The following is a 12,667-nucleotide window of genomic DNA, read 5'->3' as shown; positions in this document are numbered from 1 at the left end:
TATGCTCGTACAGCCCCATCACATCTCCCTTTCACATCTACAGAAGAGAGAGTCTGTACAGAGGGTCACCTTTGGTGAATGTATTGCCCTGTCATTTTGGGAGGGACGTAGATTGGGAAGGGATGATGCTTAGACCTTCTGTGTGATAGAGCACGCATATGCTGTAGTGTGAGCTGGCTCTTGTGACTAGGAGATAAACATTAACAGGCGTAGTCCATTGTGTGGGGAGGACACTCCAAAAGCACTAGTTCCCTTAAATGTGGCTTCTCAGCCAGAACACAGGACTAATGTGTGGCACCAGCAGTTCTGTCAAGTAAAAAACTGTATTGTATGCTATGAATTTCACGAGTAGTTGTCAGCTCTCTGTAGATGACGTGAAGAAAATCTCCGTCCCCTATCTTAATTGGACCAGCTGCTGTAACTTTCCAAATGATTCTTCTTGCTCTCTGACTGTAAGCATGTTATGCATTCTTGTAAATGAAATACCGGCAGGTCTGCAGTTTACGGTACATGCATGGCATGACCCTGTTGATGTGTGTTCTTGTCTGATGTAGCTCCTGGGAGCCATCCTATGTGACCAGCTGGGATTGATAGGGCTAGGGAGTGATGTTCTTTCCTGTTTGTGCATGCATAAGCCCCCTAAGGCTCACCAAGTGCAGGCATGAATCCTGTCAGGTTCCCATGCTATCCTTATTCTTTCCCCCTCAATTTCTTGTCCTTTCTCTTCCCTGAGGTTGTGATTATGCTTCATCATGTGGGCTCGAAGAGCATCTCCAGTGACTGAAAGACATAAGTCAGACTTCAGGGCACAATTGTTGCCCTTTACAATGTGAAAATGAGACAGCTGAAGGAGATGGATTACAGGGTCAGATCCTTCTGCTGGACTTTCCACATGACCCTTCTTGTTTCAGCATTCTTCATTTACTGTTGATAGTGCCAGGTACCTAAGACAGTGCAGTCCTACCAGTGGAAGCGGCAAGAGGTGGCCTCTCCTGGAGATTACATGGTTATAAATTGTGGCTCTTGGTGGGTTAGAGTAAAAAAAAATCTTGGCCCTCTACCTTCTGATTTTCCTTGTCCCATTTTGAAAAATTTGATGGTTTTGGTGTGGGTCTTGTCTGAACTACTGGCAGTTATAGCAGGTTAACCTGCAAATGGTGGCCGAATACCTGTGGTGGGGAGTGGGTTTTTTGTGTTGAATATGATGCAGTGGTTATAGGTATGAGTGCGAGGCACATATTGAGCCATGTGCATTAGGAGGTCATGAAGCAGCAAAATACAGAGTATCTCCAAACCACTTCAACATGTCCCCAGCATACTCATGTTGAAATGCATTATTGACGTGACCACTGCACCCCAAAAGCGCTCTAAGGTCTGTAGAGTGTCGTTCGATTAATGAGTGCTTTAGCCTGTACAACTGAGTGTTTGCTTGAGTGCTTTTACTAAACACAGTGCAGTTGTAGCCAGATAAATTGGAGCACTGACCCATTATCATGCAGTTTCTTTTGGAGGAAGAAGTTAAATTTAGGGTTTTCTTGTTTTGGTTTTTTTTCGTTTCTAGGTGGTCATTAATAGTTCATCTTCCTCTTCTGAAATGTTTTCTTCTGGTCGACATACGTTTATTTCTTTATTTCTCATCAATCTTTTACCTGTATTCAACGATTGAGCTTTCCCACTGGACCATGCACATAGCTTTCAGGTTTCGTATTGTATGTTATTTTAATTGCAGGTCTGAGCAACCCTTTGATTAGTGAAACTGATTTTACTTTCAGAAACATCAATGTTTCTGTTTTCATTGACTGCAAGTGTTACTGAGTAAGGCCATGCAAGATAAAGTATATCTTTTAATCCCATTTCCTTAATAAAGTGTAGAATTTGCATTAGGTCATGAGCCCCAAATTATCATAGGATGCTGTACTCCTACTAAAACATCCAGCCAGATTTGTTAAGTGTATTAAAATTATCAGCTGAAACAAACCACAATCGAGTGAAGATGATATTTGTTCTTTCTGGGTTTTTCTTTCAGTGTTTTCTGAAATTTGAAAGTAACTATGAGGATCTGGACCTGTGGAGGTATTCAGGCTGGAGGGGATATCGGGAGCACTCTAGTCCAACCTGCTTAAAGCAGGGTTGACACTGAATTCAGACCTGGGAGCTCTTTCCTGTCAGGCTGTGGAAGCCTCCAAGAATAGAGAACCTCTCTGGACAACCTATTCCAATGATTGTTTATCCTCAGAGAGAAAAAAAATTTCCTCATGTCCAGTTGGATCCTTCCCTGCAATTTGTGACTGTTGCCTTTTGTTCCTCTGCTATGCATCTTGACAGAGAACTTGGCTCTGTCTTCTTGGTAAACTCATGGGTATTGGAAGGCCGTTGTTTAGGTCCCCCAAAGCCTTTCCTTTGCGAGGTTAAACAAGGCTCATTTCTTTCTGTGGGTCCAAAACTGAATGCAGTTTCCAGATGCTGTCTAGCGAGTGCTAAGGGAGAGGGATTAAATACTTCTCTTGCTCTGTTTCCTATGCTTCTGTTGATGCAGTGCAGTGCTGTTAGCCTTCATCGCTTCCAGGGTGTGCTCCTGACATGTTAAGCTCATTGCTCACCAGGACTCCCTGATGTTTTCAGCAGAGCTACTGCCTTGCCAGTCAATCTCTTGAGGGTACTGCTGGAAGGGGTCAGATGCATCATTTTGTATTTGTCCCTGTTGAATTTTATGAGGCTCATCTTGAAGATCTTCTCTGTCTAGGTCCTTTGGAGCATATTGACTGCATCCTCAGCTCGTTACCACCTACAGACTTTGAAGGGTACATTGTTCCCTCCTCAAATCACTGACTTGGACTTGTACATGACTATGGGGTGTGTCAGCTGCTAATGTTTCTCTTGAAACTTCTGCATTTCATTTTGGGTAGACTGTTTTCCTCTAATGGATGTAAATTAGAAGAAAGTGGAATTTATATCCTCTGCTGCAGATTTGCAGCTGTTTTATAAATACAATGTGTACAGTTGGCTCAGTCTGTTGAAATAGATACTAGTGCATAGCATGGAATTTTGGTTATGAAATTTGGCAAGACACCAAATTTATTTATTTTTAATTATTATTAACGACTTTATATGGGCAAGTCTCCCAAATGAAACTGATTGGAACATTCTCGTATAAGTTATTTTCCATGAGGTAGCAAATCTGGTTGATTCATTTGTCTGGTTTAATGTGAGCTAAACTAGAAAAAAGGCCAGTGATGTCAAGATTTTTGAAAACGTAGGTCGTTTTACTGGAATGAATAAGGAGGTGCTTGCCCCCTCCAACTATTATAGACACTAACGGAATTATTAAAAGTTTTTTCAGGTCATTATGGAAAATATTTTTCCTCTGTTCTGAAGCCTTTCATTAAGTGACTGCACAGGAGAAGTGAGTAGTTTTATGTTGGATAAATGCAGGACATCAGTAGAGCATGTGTTTGGAACAATAAAAGCTGTTAATAATATGAATTATGCCTTGTGATAAATATCACAGGAGCTTATTTCATTGTTTGTGAGAGCAAGGGAGAAAACTTACTCTCACTGGGCTGAAGGAGAGATTTTCTTTGGATTATGGACCACTGATGTTGAGAAAATCCTCTAATTAAGTTGACTGGAATAGACACCCAGCAAAACATTTATGAGCTACTGCATAGTTTTGGTGCAGTGTTGGGCAAAAGAATCCGTCACAGCTGTTTGCATCTTAATTAGTTGTCAGGTTCCTTTTCCTTTTCCCCCTTTTGTTTGGTTTTTTTTTTTTACCTAAGCACAGTACAGAAAACCAGTCTCTCTACAATTCCGTCTCCTGGATTCTGTAGTGTTTCATGGAACAGATTGTTTCAGAAATACTTAAGTGGATTTGTTTCCCCTTGGTCCAGTTGGCACAATATCAGAGGTCCTGAATGAATCTGAGTGTTTTGAGGGAAAAACAGTGTTTACTGTCCCATTTTTAGTCTTGGTGTCAATAAAAATATTTCCATCATCCTAGAAAGGTTTCCATGGTGCTAAGTTGTTTTCCAGTTATTCCCTACAGGAATCTGACCACTTGCTGTGAAGAGAACTTGTGTGTCTGTGTTGGTGGTGTTTGTGTTGGAGACACAGTTGGTGGGCAGCATGTTCATCTCTAGCAACTACCCTTTAGCTGGGTCCTGGAGCTTTTTATCCTGTGCTGAGCTGTAGAGAGGCAATAATGATTCAAAGTGGCAATGGCTGAATCATTAATATATTCAGTGTTGCCATTTACCTCCATGGCATCCAGGTACGCAGAAGAGTTTTATTACTGTGGGGGCAGTCTGGATTCAATTGTTCTGCTTTATCCTGTGATCTGATTTGACAGATTTTTTTTTGAACTCTTTTTATGGCATCTGTGGAATTTTACTTAATTAAAATTAGTAGGAATCTGCAATCATTTTAATCTGCAATCATTTTTCTAAAAACTAGTGTCATATTTATTGTTGTTTTGTGATTTTTTGATCATTTACTTTATGAAACTCAACTTCAATAAAAACTTATATATGAAAGAGATAGTAGTTTGTTGGGTGCTCTTGTTTTGTTGCTGCAATATGGATTTCCTAACTAGTCCATTAAAAAATCCCTGTCCCGCATGTACAGGACTACAGTTAGAAATGTTGGCCTGCAAACTTTCAGTTGTGTTTTCTCCCTATATGTCTTTACACACTGGCCTTCTTCCCAGGGATTAGAGGATCTTTTCCTATAAGTGAAAGATAAACATAGCTGGAACATTGCAAATATATTTCTTTAGGCAGTAGTATGAGATTTTGCAGCTTTTTGGGAAGGAAAGTATTTTCAGCAAAGAATAGTGACCAGCATGTTATTGAGTAATGTCACTGAATGCATCAGTAGTTTTCCTTTGTGATTAGTGAGTAACATGCACTGACGTTTGAATTACTAGTTTGTAGACTCTATTATGCCACTGTGAGTTTATACAGGCATATCTGTCGTAAGGTTAAAACCTTCAGGGCATTAAATGTCATGTTTGAAGAGGGTACTGCTTTGTTTTCTTGTGTCTTCTTTTTTTCTCGCTTTGCCAAATTTAAGGGGGTGTTTGAACTTGCACAGATTTTTTTCAGCTAAATTCACTCACTAGCCACCACTAAGAATTACATGAGGGAAATCCCGTACCTAACCCATTAGGTTAAAAAAAGACGATTCGTGCTACAGGGTTACTGGAATATTCTTCCTCTGTCCAAGTATATTGACCATTAAAGGGTAGGTTTTGACAATTCATTAGAAATTCTCCATAAGAAATGGCCTCATTTTGTCAAGGCGATGATGCTGAATGATTTTTTTTTTTTTGTTTACGTAATAAAGGTTTGATTGTGAAGTTCATGAGTGGGAAATGCATGTTGTCTGCTTATCACCTCATAGGCACTTGTCCATTTTTCTTTCTATATAATATAATATAGGTATTTAAGATAGCATATTTAAAATAGACTATAGTGCAGACTTTGATGTTACCCTTCTGTACTTTTTTCCCAGTATTCTGTAACAAAATGTGAATTTTTAATATTCATTTTCTCATTCCCTCAACTCTGATGTGAGGTACAATGATACAGGCAGTCATTTAAAAAAATGCAAGACTGGCATTACAGGCTTAGTATTAGCTAGTGAGTAAACTGAGATGAAAAAAAAAAAAATCTTATAATGGCCTCTGAAATGCCTGGGCAAAGGTGTTCTATTTTGTAGGATTCAGGAGCTCTATTACTAGTTTTTACTTGCTCATTTAAATCTCTTTCACTTGCGAATTTATCTTTATTTGATATATGTTTTGGTCTTGTAATATTAATCATTTATCTCATGTATCTAAGATTACAGAAGATGATATTTGAAATAAATGAATCCTAAATAAGTGAAACTCTGCAGATCGCAGCATTTTGTCTTGCCTGCTGCATATCTCCCTTGCCCCAGGAAGGTGAATTTCTCAGCTTCCATCTTCCGTAGTAACCAGAGTTCTGAGAACCAGGCTGACTGATGCAACAAAATAGCAGCAAATAAAAATGCGAAGTTGCTATGGCAATTCTCATAGCTTCACTAGCAGGTGTCAATTTTGAATTTTATTGAAATTCTTATTATTTATGCCAATATACCAGTACAGCAAGACATGTGAAATGTAATTCTGTGATGAAAATTCTGGTTTATTGTATCCTGTGAGTTCTCATGTTCTGTCTTGGGTGGTGAAACATTCTGATTTTAATATGTAAGTTGAAAGAAGAAGGCATCTAATGGTGAAAAAACATCATGCAACTACTTACCAAATGAGTACATTACAGCAGGACATGATATGCACTTAAAAATATTCCAGTGGATTTTTTAATGACATATGTATACCACGCAGTGTTAAAGGAATGCAGGAAAAAAAAATCCCATCTAAATTTCATAGCTGCTTTCATGTCTAAATTTCATAGCTCTTGCTTAGGTAGTCCATAAAAATATTTAAAGGGGTATGCTTGTTTTCTTTCTATTTTATATATCTTACTAGGTGCACTTGTGTGTTTGAGGATATATTCCCACTGGATAGGTGAGTGAGCTGTTTGCAGCTTTATGGATTAGCCTGATGACATTCTTGCGTAGTTCTTACACGCGTGATCATTCCAGGAAGGTGTTTATTGATTATGCAGTAGTAATCATGAAGGATATAGCCTATAATGTTCTGTTTTATTTTATTGATTTTTCAGGGCTTTAATTCCATCAATATTTGGTTCGTGTCAACATTTGTGGAGTTAATATCATGCTTACTCAGTTTCTTTATGCACCTGGTTCGAGATCTTGGTTGGAAGTATAACCACGTACAATGGTATTGCTCAGCTGTTGGTTATAGAAGTGGGTTGGTTTGTTTGTTGGTTTTATTTATTTATTTAAATAACTCATTAAAACAGTCCACTCTTAGGTACAACAGATCTTAAAATTGACAAAGCTGAAATACTAATTTACCCATACAATAGTACAGATTTCAAACTCTAAGGCTGTCCAGATAATAAAATAATCTAAATCCACTAAAATAATTACAAGCACTAAAAGTTTGCATGTTCGAAGTGTGGTAATTTTTTTTCAAATATGAACTCAAGGTAGTTCTGCAGTCGATATCTCTACAAGTGTGTCATGCAAGTAGATAGCTGGAATGTTATGTAATGTCTATTTGCAAAATACTAGGAGTTCCTAAACTCTTTCACTTCTCTGAAGAATTGGCTCACACTAGGCAAGTACGTCCTCTATCAAAATGTGATAGGTGAAGTTTGCCAGTGTTGAATGTTGGCCATATTTAGTCCTGATTAAATTTGATCTTTCTTTTAAGTTGCTTCTGAATTTGGAGGAACTCATTCCAGAAGTTGTGGGGAAATCAGTTTATTGATTTACACTGACCTTATGACTGTTCGCTACTTTGGAAATTATTTCAGTGCATAAGTACTAATGAGGCATAAATTTAAACTAATATTTGAGGGCAAGATTTCTATTAAGAATGTTTTGTAATTTTCTTTACCTTTGTCTTTAAAAAAGAAACAAACTTCCCTTTCCTGTTGTTGTTTGCTGAAGATTTGTGGTTATATATGCACACACATACATACAAATTATAAAACCCTGTAATATGTTGGTATACAAGGGAAATAATTATTCTGTTTAAGTGAAACAAAATTGTTGTAAGTAAATAAAGTTAATGAACAACTTTTTTTGTAAAAGCATTGGTAAAAATTCAGTGCTAATTCTATGTAAAGAAATGGTGCTAAGTCTGTAAATACTTTTGCTGGAAAAAACCCCCGAGAATTTATGACTGAGAAAAACAGTCTATTTCTAAAGTGGTGTGATTTTTTTATTTACATCTCTTTGCTACCAAAATCCCTTTTAGAAGGGGAAGAGGCCTTGTTCCTATCTGTAAAATACGTAACACTTTTTCCAGTATTTCAGTAGATGGTCAGCTTCTGCATACTGTCTGATACAGTTTTATTATAACATGAAGCTGGATTTTGAGTCTGTTTTGAACTAAATGAATAATTAGCCTTTGACCTACTAATTTACTTAGAACCTTGAAGTTTGCTCTGGATCATGTGCGTATTTGCCACAGGCAATACCTGGTAGTTTTTCATTCTGCTAGATTTGAAGTCTCCATTTAAAGTGCACATCCTGATGGGTTTGATTCAATGCATTTAATTTTATGTAAAGCATTTATCACTCTCTTTTTAGTTTATGAAGCTTGCAAAAAAACTCATCTTGAGAAAAGTATTGAACTTTCTTCATGGTCAGCGGTCTCATGGGCTAAAATATTACGGGGAGTCATCATCACAGAGATTACTCCAGGATGGGATGAATGCTGGGAGGAAGAAAACTGCGCAGAGCTCTGCCAAGATAAGAGGACAGTATGAAAGGCATGGAGAAATAGGAACTGGGAAAGATAGTTTTCAGGAAGCAATGAATGAGCAGAAAGTGATGGGAGCAAGGATGAGATGTTTTTATTTGAGATTATAGTAGATTGTTGGGTTTACATCTTTCCTACATTGCTGTTTTGTTCAGCTCTTACAAGCAAACGTATCCAGTTGTTTCCAGAGATGCAGCCTAGTCTTGATTTGGAAGTGAGGAATCAGAATAGCGTGTGAAATGTTTTCTGAAGTAACTATTTTTGGTTTTTCCCAATAAGGTGGGAAAAAGGGCCACCTGAAGACTGTAGTATGTGCTGGAATAATGCACGTATCGACATGAATGAGCTTTTAGTAAATAATTTCCATTTTTTTTCTTAGGAATGTACAGATGCTTAAGGACTCTGGCACTGTGGTCTGCATGTGCCTATCACAGCATGTGCTACTGAAGTAAGGAAGTGTTTCTCTGTATCTGAAATAATGCTTCATTTGAAGCAAATGTAAAAGAAAATGTTTGAAACGCTCTGAGAGTTAGAGTATAACCAATTTTTTTCCAGCAAAAGCTCACCAGAGTAGCCTGATGGGTGACAAATTCCCCACTTAGGTAACAGTGTGTTCAATTTTTTTCTAATTTCTAATCTGTTGCAGTTTCTCTTTAATATGAAGCAAGTGCTTGCTGGAGACATCTAGATTTGACTGGATAGGGTTAAACTGTCTCCTGTAAAATGACTGTAACAGCCTTTCTCTGTGTAAAAGGCACTGCTTGTCCCCCTCAGGATCTAGCCTTAGCTCCTTCATAATTGGGATTTTGTTGATGGCTTCTGTGGAAAGTGGTTGACCAGAAATAGGGCAGTGGGAATACTGTGGTGTCCTACTTTCCCAGACCCTATTTTGCTGCTTTGTCCCTGGAAGTCGGTAATGTATTCTGCGCCACTGCAGAAATTTTTGCCAAAGCTGTTTTTTTAAATATACATCTTAATGTTCAATTTTGCATTAAAATATTTTAAGGGAATGCTAAGCTATAGAACTGTACTGTATAGATTATGTGGTGGCATTACCTCCACAGGATTGGCTGTTCATATACAAATGGAGCAAATGTTGATTACCTCTGGGCTCCAATTTATTTAATATTTAATTTTTTACAATATATTTGCATTGCCTAAAAGCAGTTCTCTGTAAGTCTCTCTAGTTGAACACTATTGAACAGCACCCCTGACATTTGGCAGTAAAATGTCAATAGCTTCTTTTTCCATGGTGCATTTCAAGGAGCAGTCCATAGTTGCTTTAAAATTAGAGTAATCATGCTGCCATTTTGCTGAAAGATCAACCTAAACAAGGGCAACTTTTAGCTATGGCTGTAGCCCGTGTCTGTCCTTATGCACCCATGTTCTTTACTGGTTGCTTCATGGTTATAGTTAGTTACATGGCTGTTTGCTAACTAGATAAAAGGGTGATTCTGGAGAGGGGTGGTACAACTTTTAACCTTGTGTGAAGTGCAAGAATGAAACTGTCTCAGCTAGTTGTCAACTTTCAAGTGTTTTCTCTTTTCAGCCAGGTAGAATGACTATATTTGTTATCCTATGTGTGCATTGTTCTTACCTAAATCTAATGTTCTCTTTTCCAGAGAAATTGTTTTTCACAGCTGGTTAGGTATTTGTTTGCTGAATTTCCTCAGGCCTGTTGTGAACTGTGTGAGGTTCTTTGCTTCTCAGTTCAGTTATAATGCATTGAAAATAAAATGTGTAGATTGTACTTGTAACTAATTAATAAAGACAAAGTTAAAATTGCACAAGGTGAAACATTTGCTATGTGTTTTGTATTTTAGTAGTATTCCTGTCATTTTAGGAAAGAAAAATCATCTTCTGCGTTTATTTTATTCTGCTGTTTTAAATTAGAGGAACAGCATATAAATAGCATATAAACATCTTTATAAAGAATCACGTAATTAGATTTTAAATGAGATATTTGTTACCCATTTGGAATATACAGAATTATTTGTGTAGATTTAGAAATGTCTTTATACATGTACATGCCCATTTGTTTGTAGGGTCTACAAATGACCGCATGGAGTAAGACAGCATAAAAGAACACTGATAGCAAGTGATGATTACGTTAGGATGTAGGGGTTACTAATGGGATTTGCAGGTTATTTGCTAGCTATGAGAAGCATAAATCTGGTCAGAGAGCTCATCCTAGTATCTGACAATAACGGTCAGAATATAGCCATAAAATAGTTACTAGAGTTTAGGGGTCACCTATTATGTCATTTTAACGCACTATGCAAGGCAGAAAAATCAGTACTGTGTCAATGCATTGTACCTTAATAAAGAACAAAAGGTAACTGCAGACTGATGGTACGCTGTGGTGAGGAGGGCTTACTTCAGCATTGAATCATTCCTGTGTCAGTTAGTTGCTGCCACAACTCACCTTCAGGTACATGGATTTTTAATGAGCCTTAAAGGTATAATAGGCTTTTACTTTTTATAGATATGCTTTTGTAGTTTGTCACTGGCATTACTGTAGTTTTAAGGAAATTTTAAGAAGTAATGATTTCGGTTTTGTGGGCAGGAGGATTGCTTTTATATGACCTTTTTTTACTAAAGCCAGATGTGTGTTGACTGCGTAGATTATATATTTCATTGATTTTTATTTTTTTTCCCCAATGGTGATATCCATTGCAATACTGCATGTATAGTAAAACCTGATATTCTTATAACATGTGATTTCTTCTTTACAGATCAGTGCACCTTTTGTATCCCTAATTATATTCAGCCAAATAATATGATGTTCTATGAATGTAGAAGATGGAAAAATTATTGTTTGGTCAGCTAAGACCAAACAAATTTCACAGCACACATTTTATCTGTCTGGTTAGCTGGGAGCATGGTAATACGGTGTAGGCAGTTCCCATAAAACACATGTAAGCATGTGCCTTTTCTGGCATGGGTTTAAACATCTCTAGGCAAGGATGAGAAAAGTTTCCTCCGAAGGAAGGAACTAATGAATAATTTAATTGTAGTTACTGTTCCCCCCACTTCATAAGATAATTGCTTAATTGGGTAGTTGTCTGTGTGTTTGAGAAGAGTAACTGCCTCCTTGGAGGTGTAGAACCTCTTTTGCTGTAGGACCTTGGTGATAAATAGGAAAAGGGACTTAAGACTGGGTTGTAGAATGTGTAGGAATACTTCCCAGGCAGTGCCCTCCATTCACTGCTGTATCTCATGGTTATCGATACGTGTAGTTTGGAATATATTGGTGCCTGTAAGGTCTCTGGCCTTGACCACGTTAATTAAATCCCAGATAAATATGGTAACCAGATGACATGCTTATCTGCAGGTAAAGAATTAAGAACAAATTATATAGGGGTATTATGAAGACTTTTTTTTTTTTTTTTTTTGCACTGCTGTGTTTTGTACCCGGCTTGCAATTCCAAGCAGTTCTTTGGCTTAACTCTGTGATATGATTTCTGAGTTCGGACAGTGATGCGAAGCCAAATTCCAGGCATTAGATGTTGTTGCTCAAAGAAACGGGGTGTCATTTTACTGGCTGTGACATTTCTGAAGTAGCTGAATGTGGTAGAAGGCCTTGTTTCCCTTTGTCTAAATAACTGCTGCGTTTGTATGAACATTTATCAGCAAACGCTTAAACGTTGTAGAAGCTGGCATTTCCAGCAGACTTGCCAAGAGACAAATCTCCCTTCCTCTGAGGCAGCACAAATCAAATTAGCTAAGACTGAGTTCTTTGTTCTAATTGTAGGAGTTCTGTCAAATCTGTTTAATACTGAGATACAGCTGACCCACTTGTGTTTGGCAAGTGTTAGTGACCAGAAAAAAGCACAAGTTTCATCTATTGTTTGTCAGCTTTGGTTTTGTTAAACGGTTAACCAACAGTTTGTTCTTGCATCTGAAATGTTTTTCAGTACATTTTATTGTGATTAAAAACAATCCTACCGCAGTCTCCATCATATTTGAGACTTAAAAGTGTCCTTAAGGACTTGTGCATTAAAATATAAAAAGAAAAAAAAAAAAGCAAGATTTTCTTTGCAAATCAGATATCATGAGTGTTAATATGACATTGTTAATAACTCAATGCCATTAAATATGTCTGATAAATCTTCACATTAAATGCATGCGAGGCATGTGAGGGAGTTGGTTTGAGAAGGGAGTTGGTCAAGGGATATCAAGTTTGGAAAATTACAGATCAGTCATACATGTTGAACCACCACTGCACACACAGCCTGAGCTCTTAGGACCTTATGATTGTTTTGCTTTTAATTAGGCTGTTACAGC

Source organism: Gavia stellata, chromosome 8, assembly GCF_030936135.1.
Source record: "Gavia stellata isolate bGavSte3 chromosome 8, bGavSte3.hap2, whole genome shotgun sequence".
NCBI classification, from domain to species: Eukaryota; Metazoa; Chordata; class Aves; order Gaviiformes; family Gaviidae; genus Gavia; species Gavia stellata.
This window is presented reverse-complemented; position numbering follows the sequence as displayed.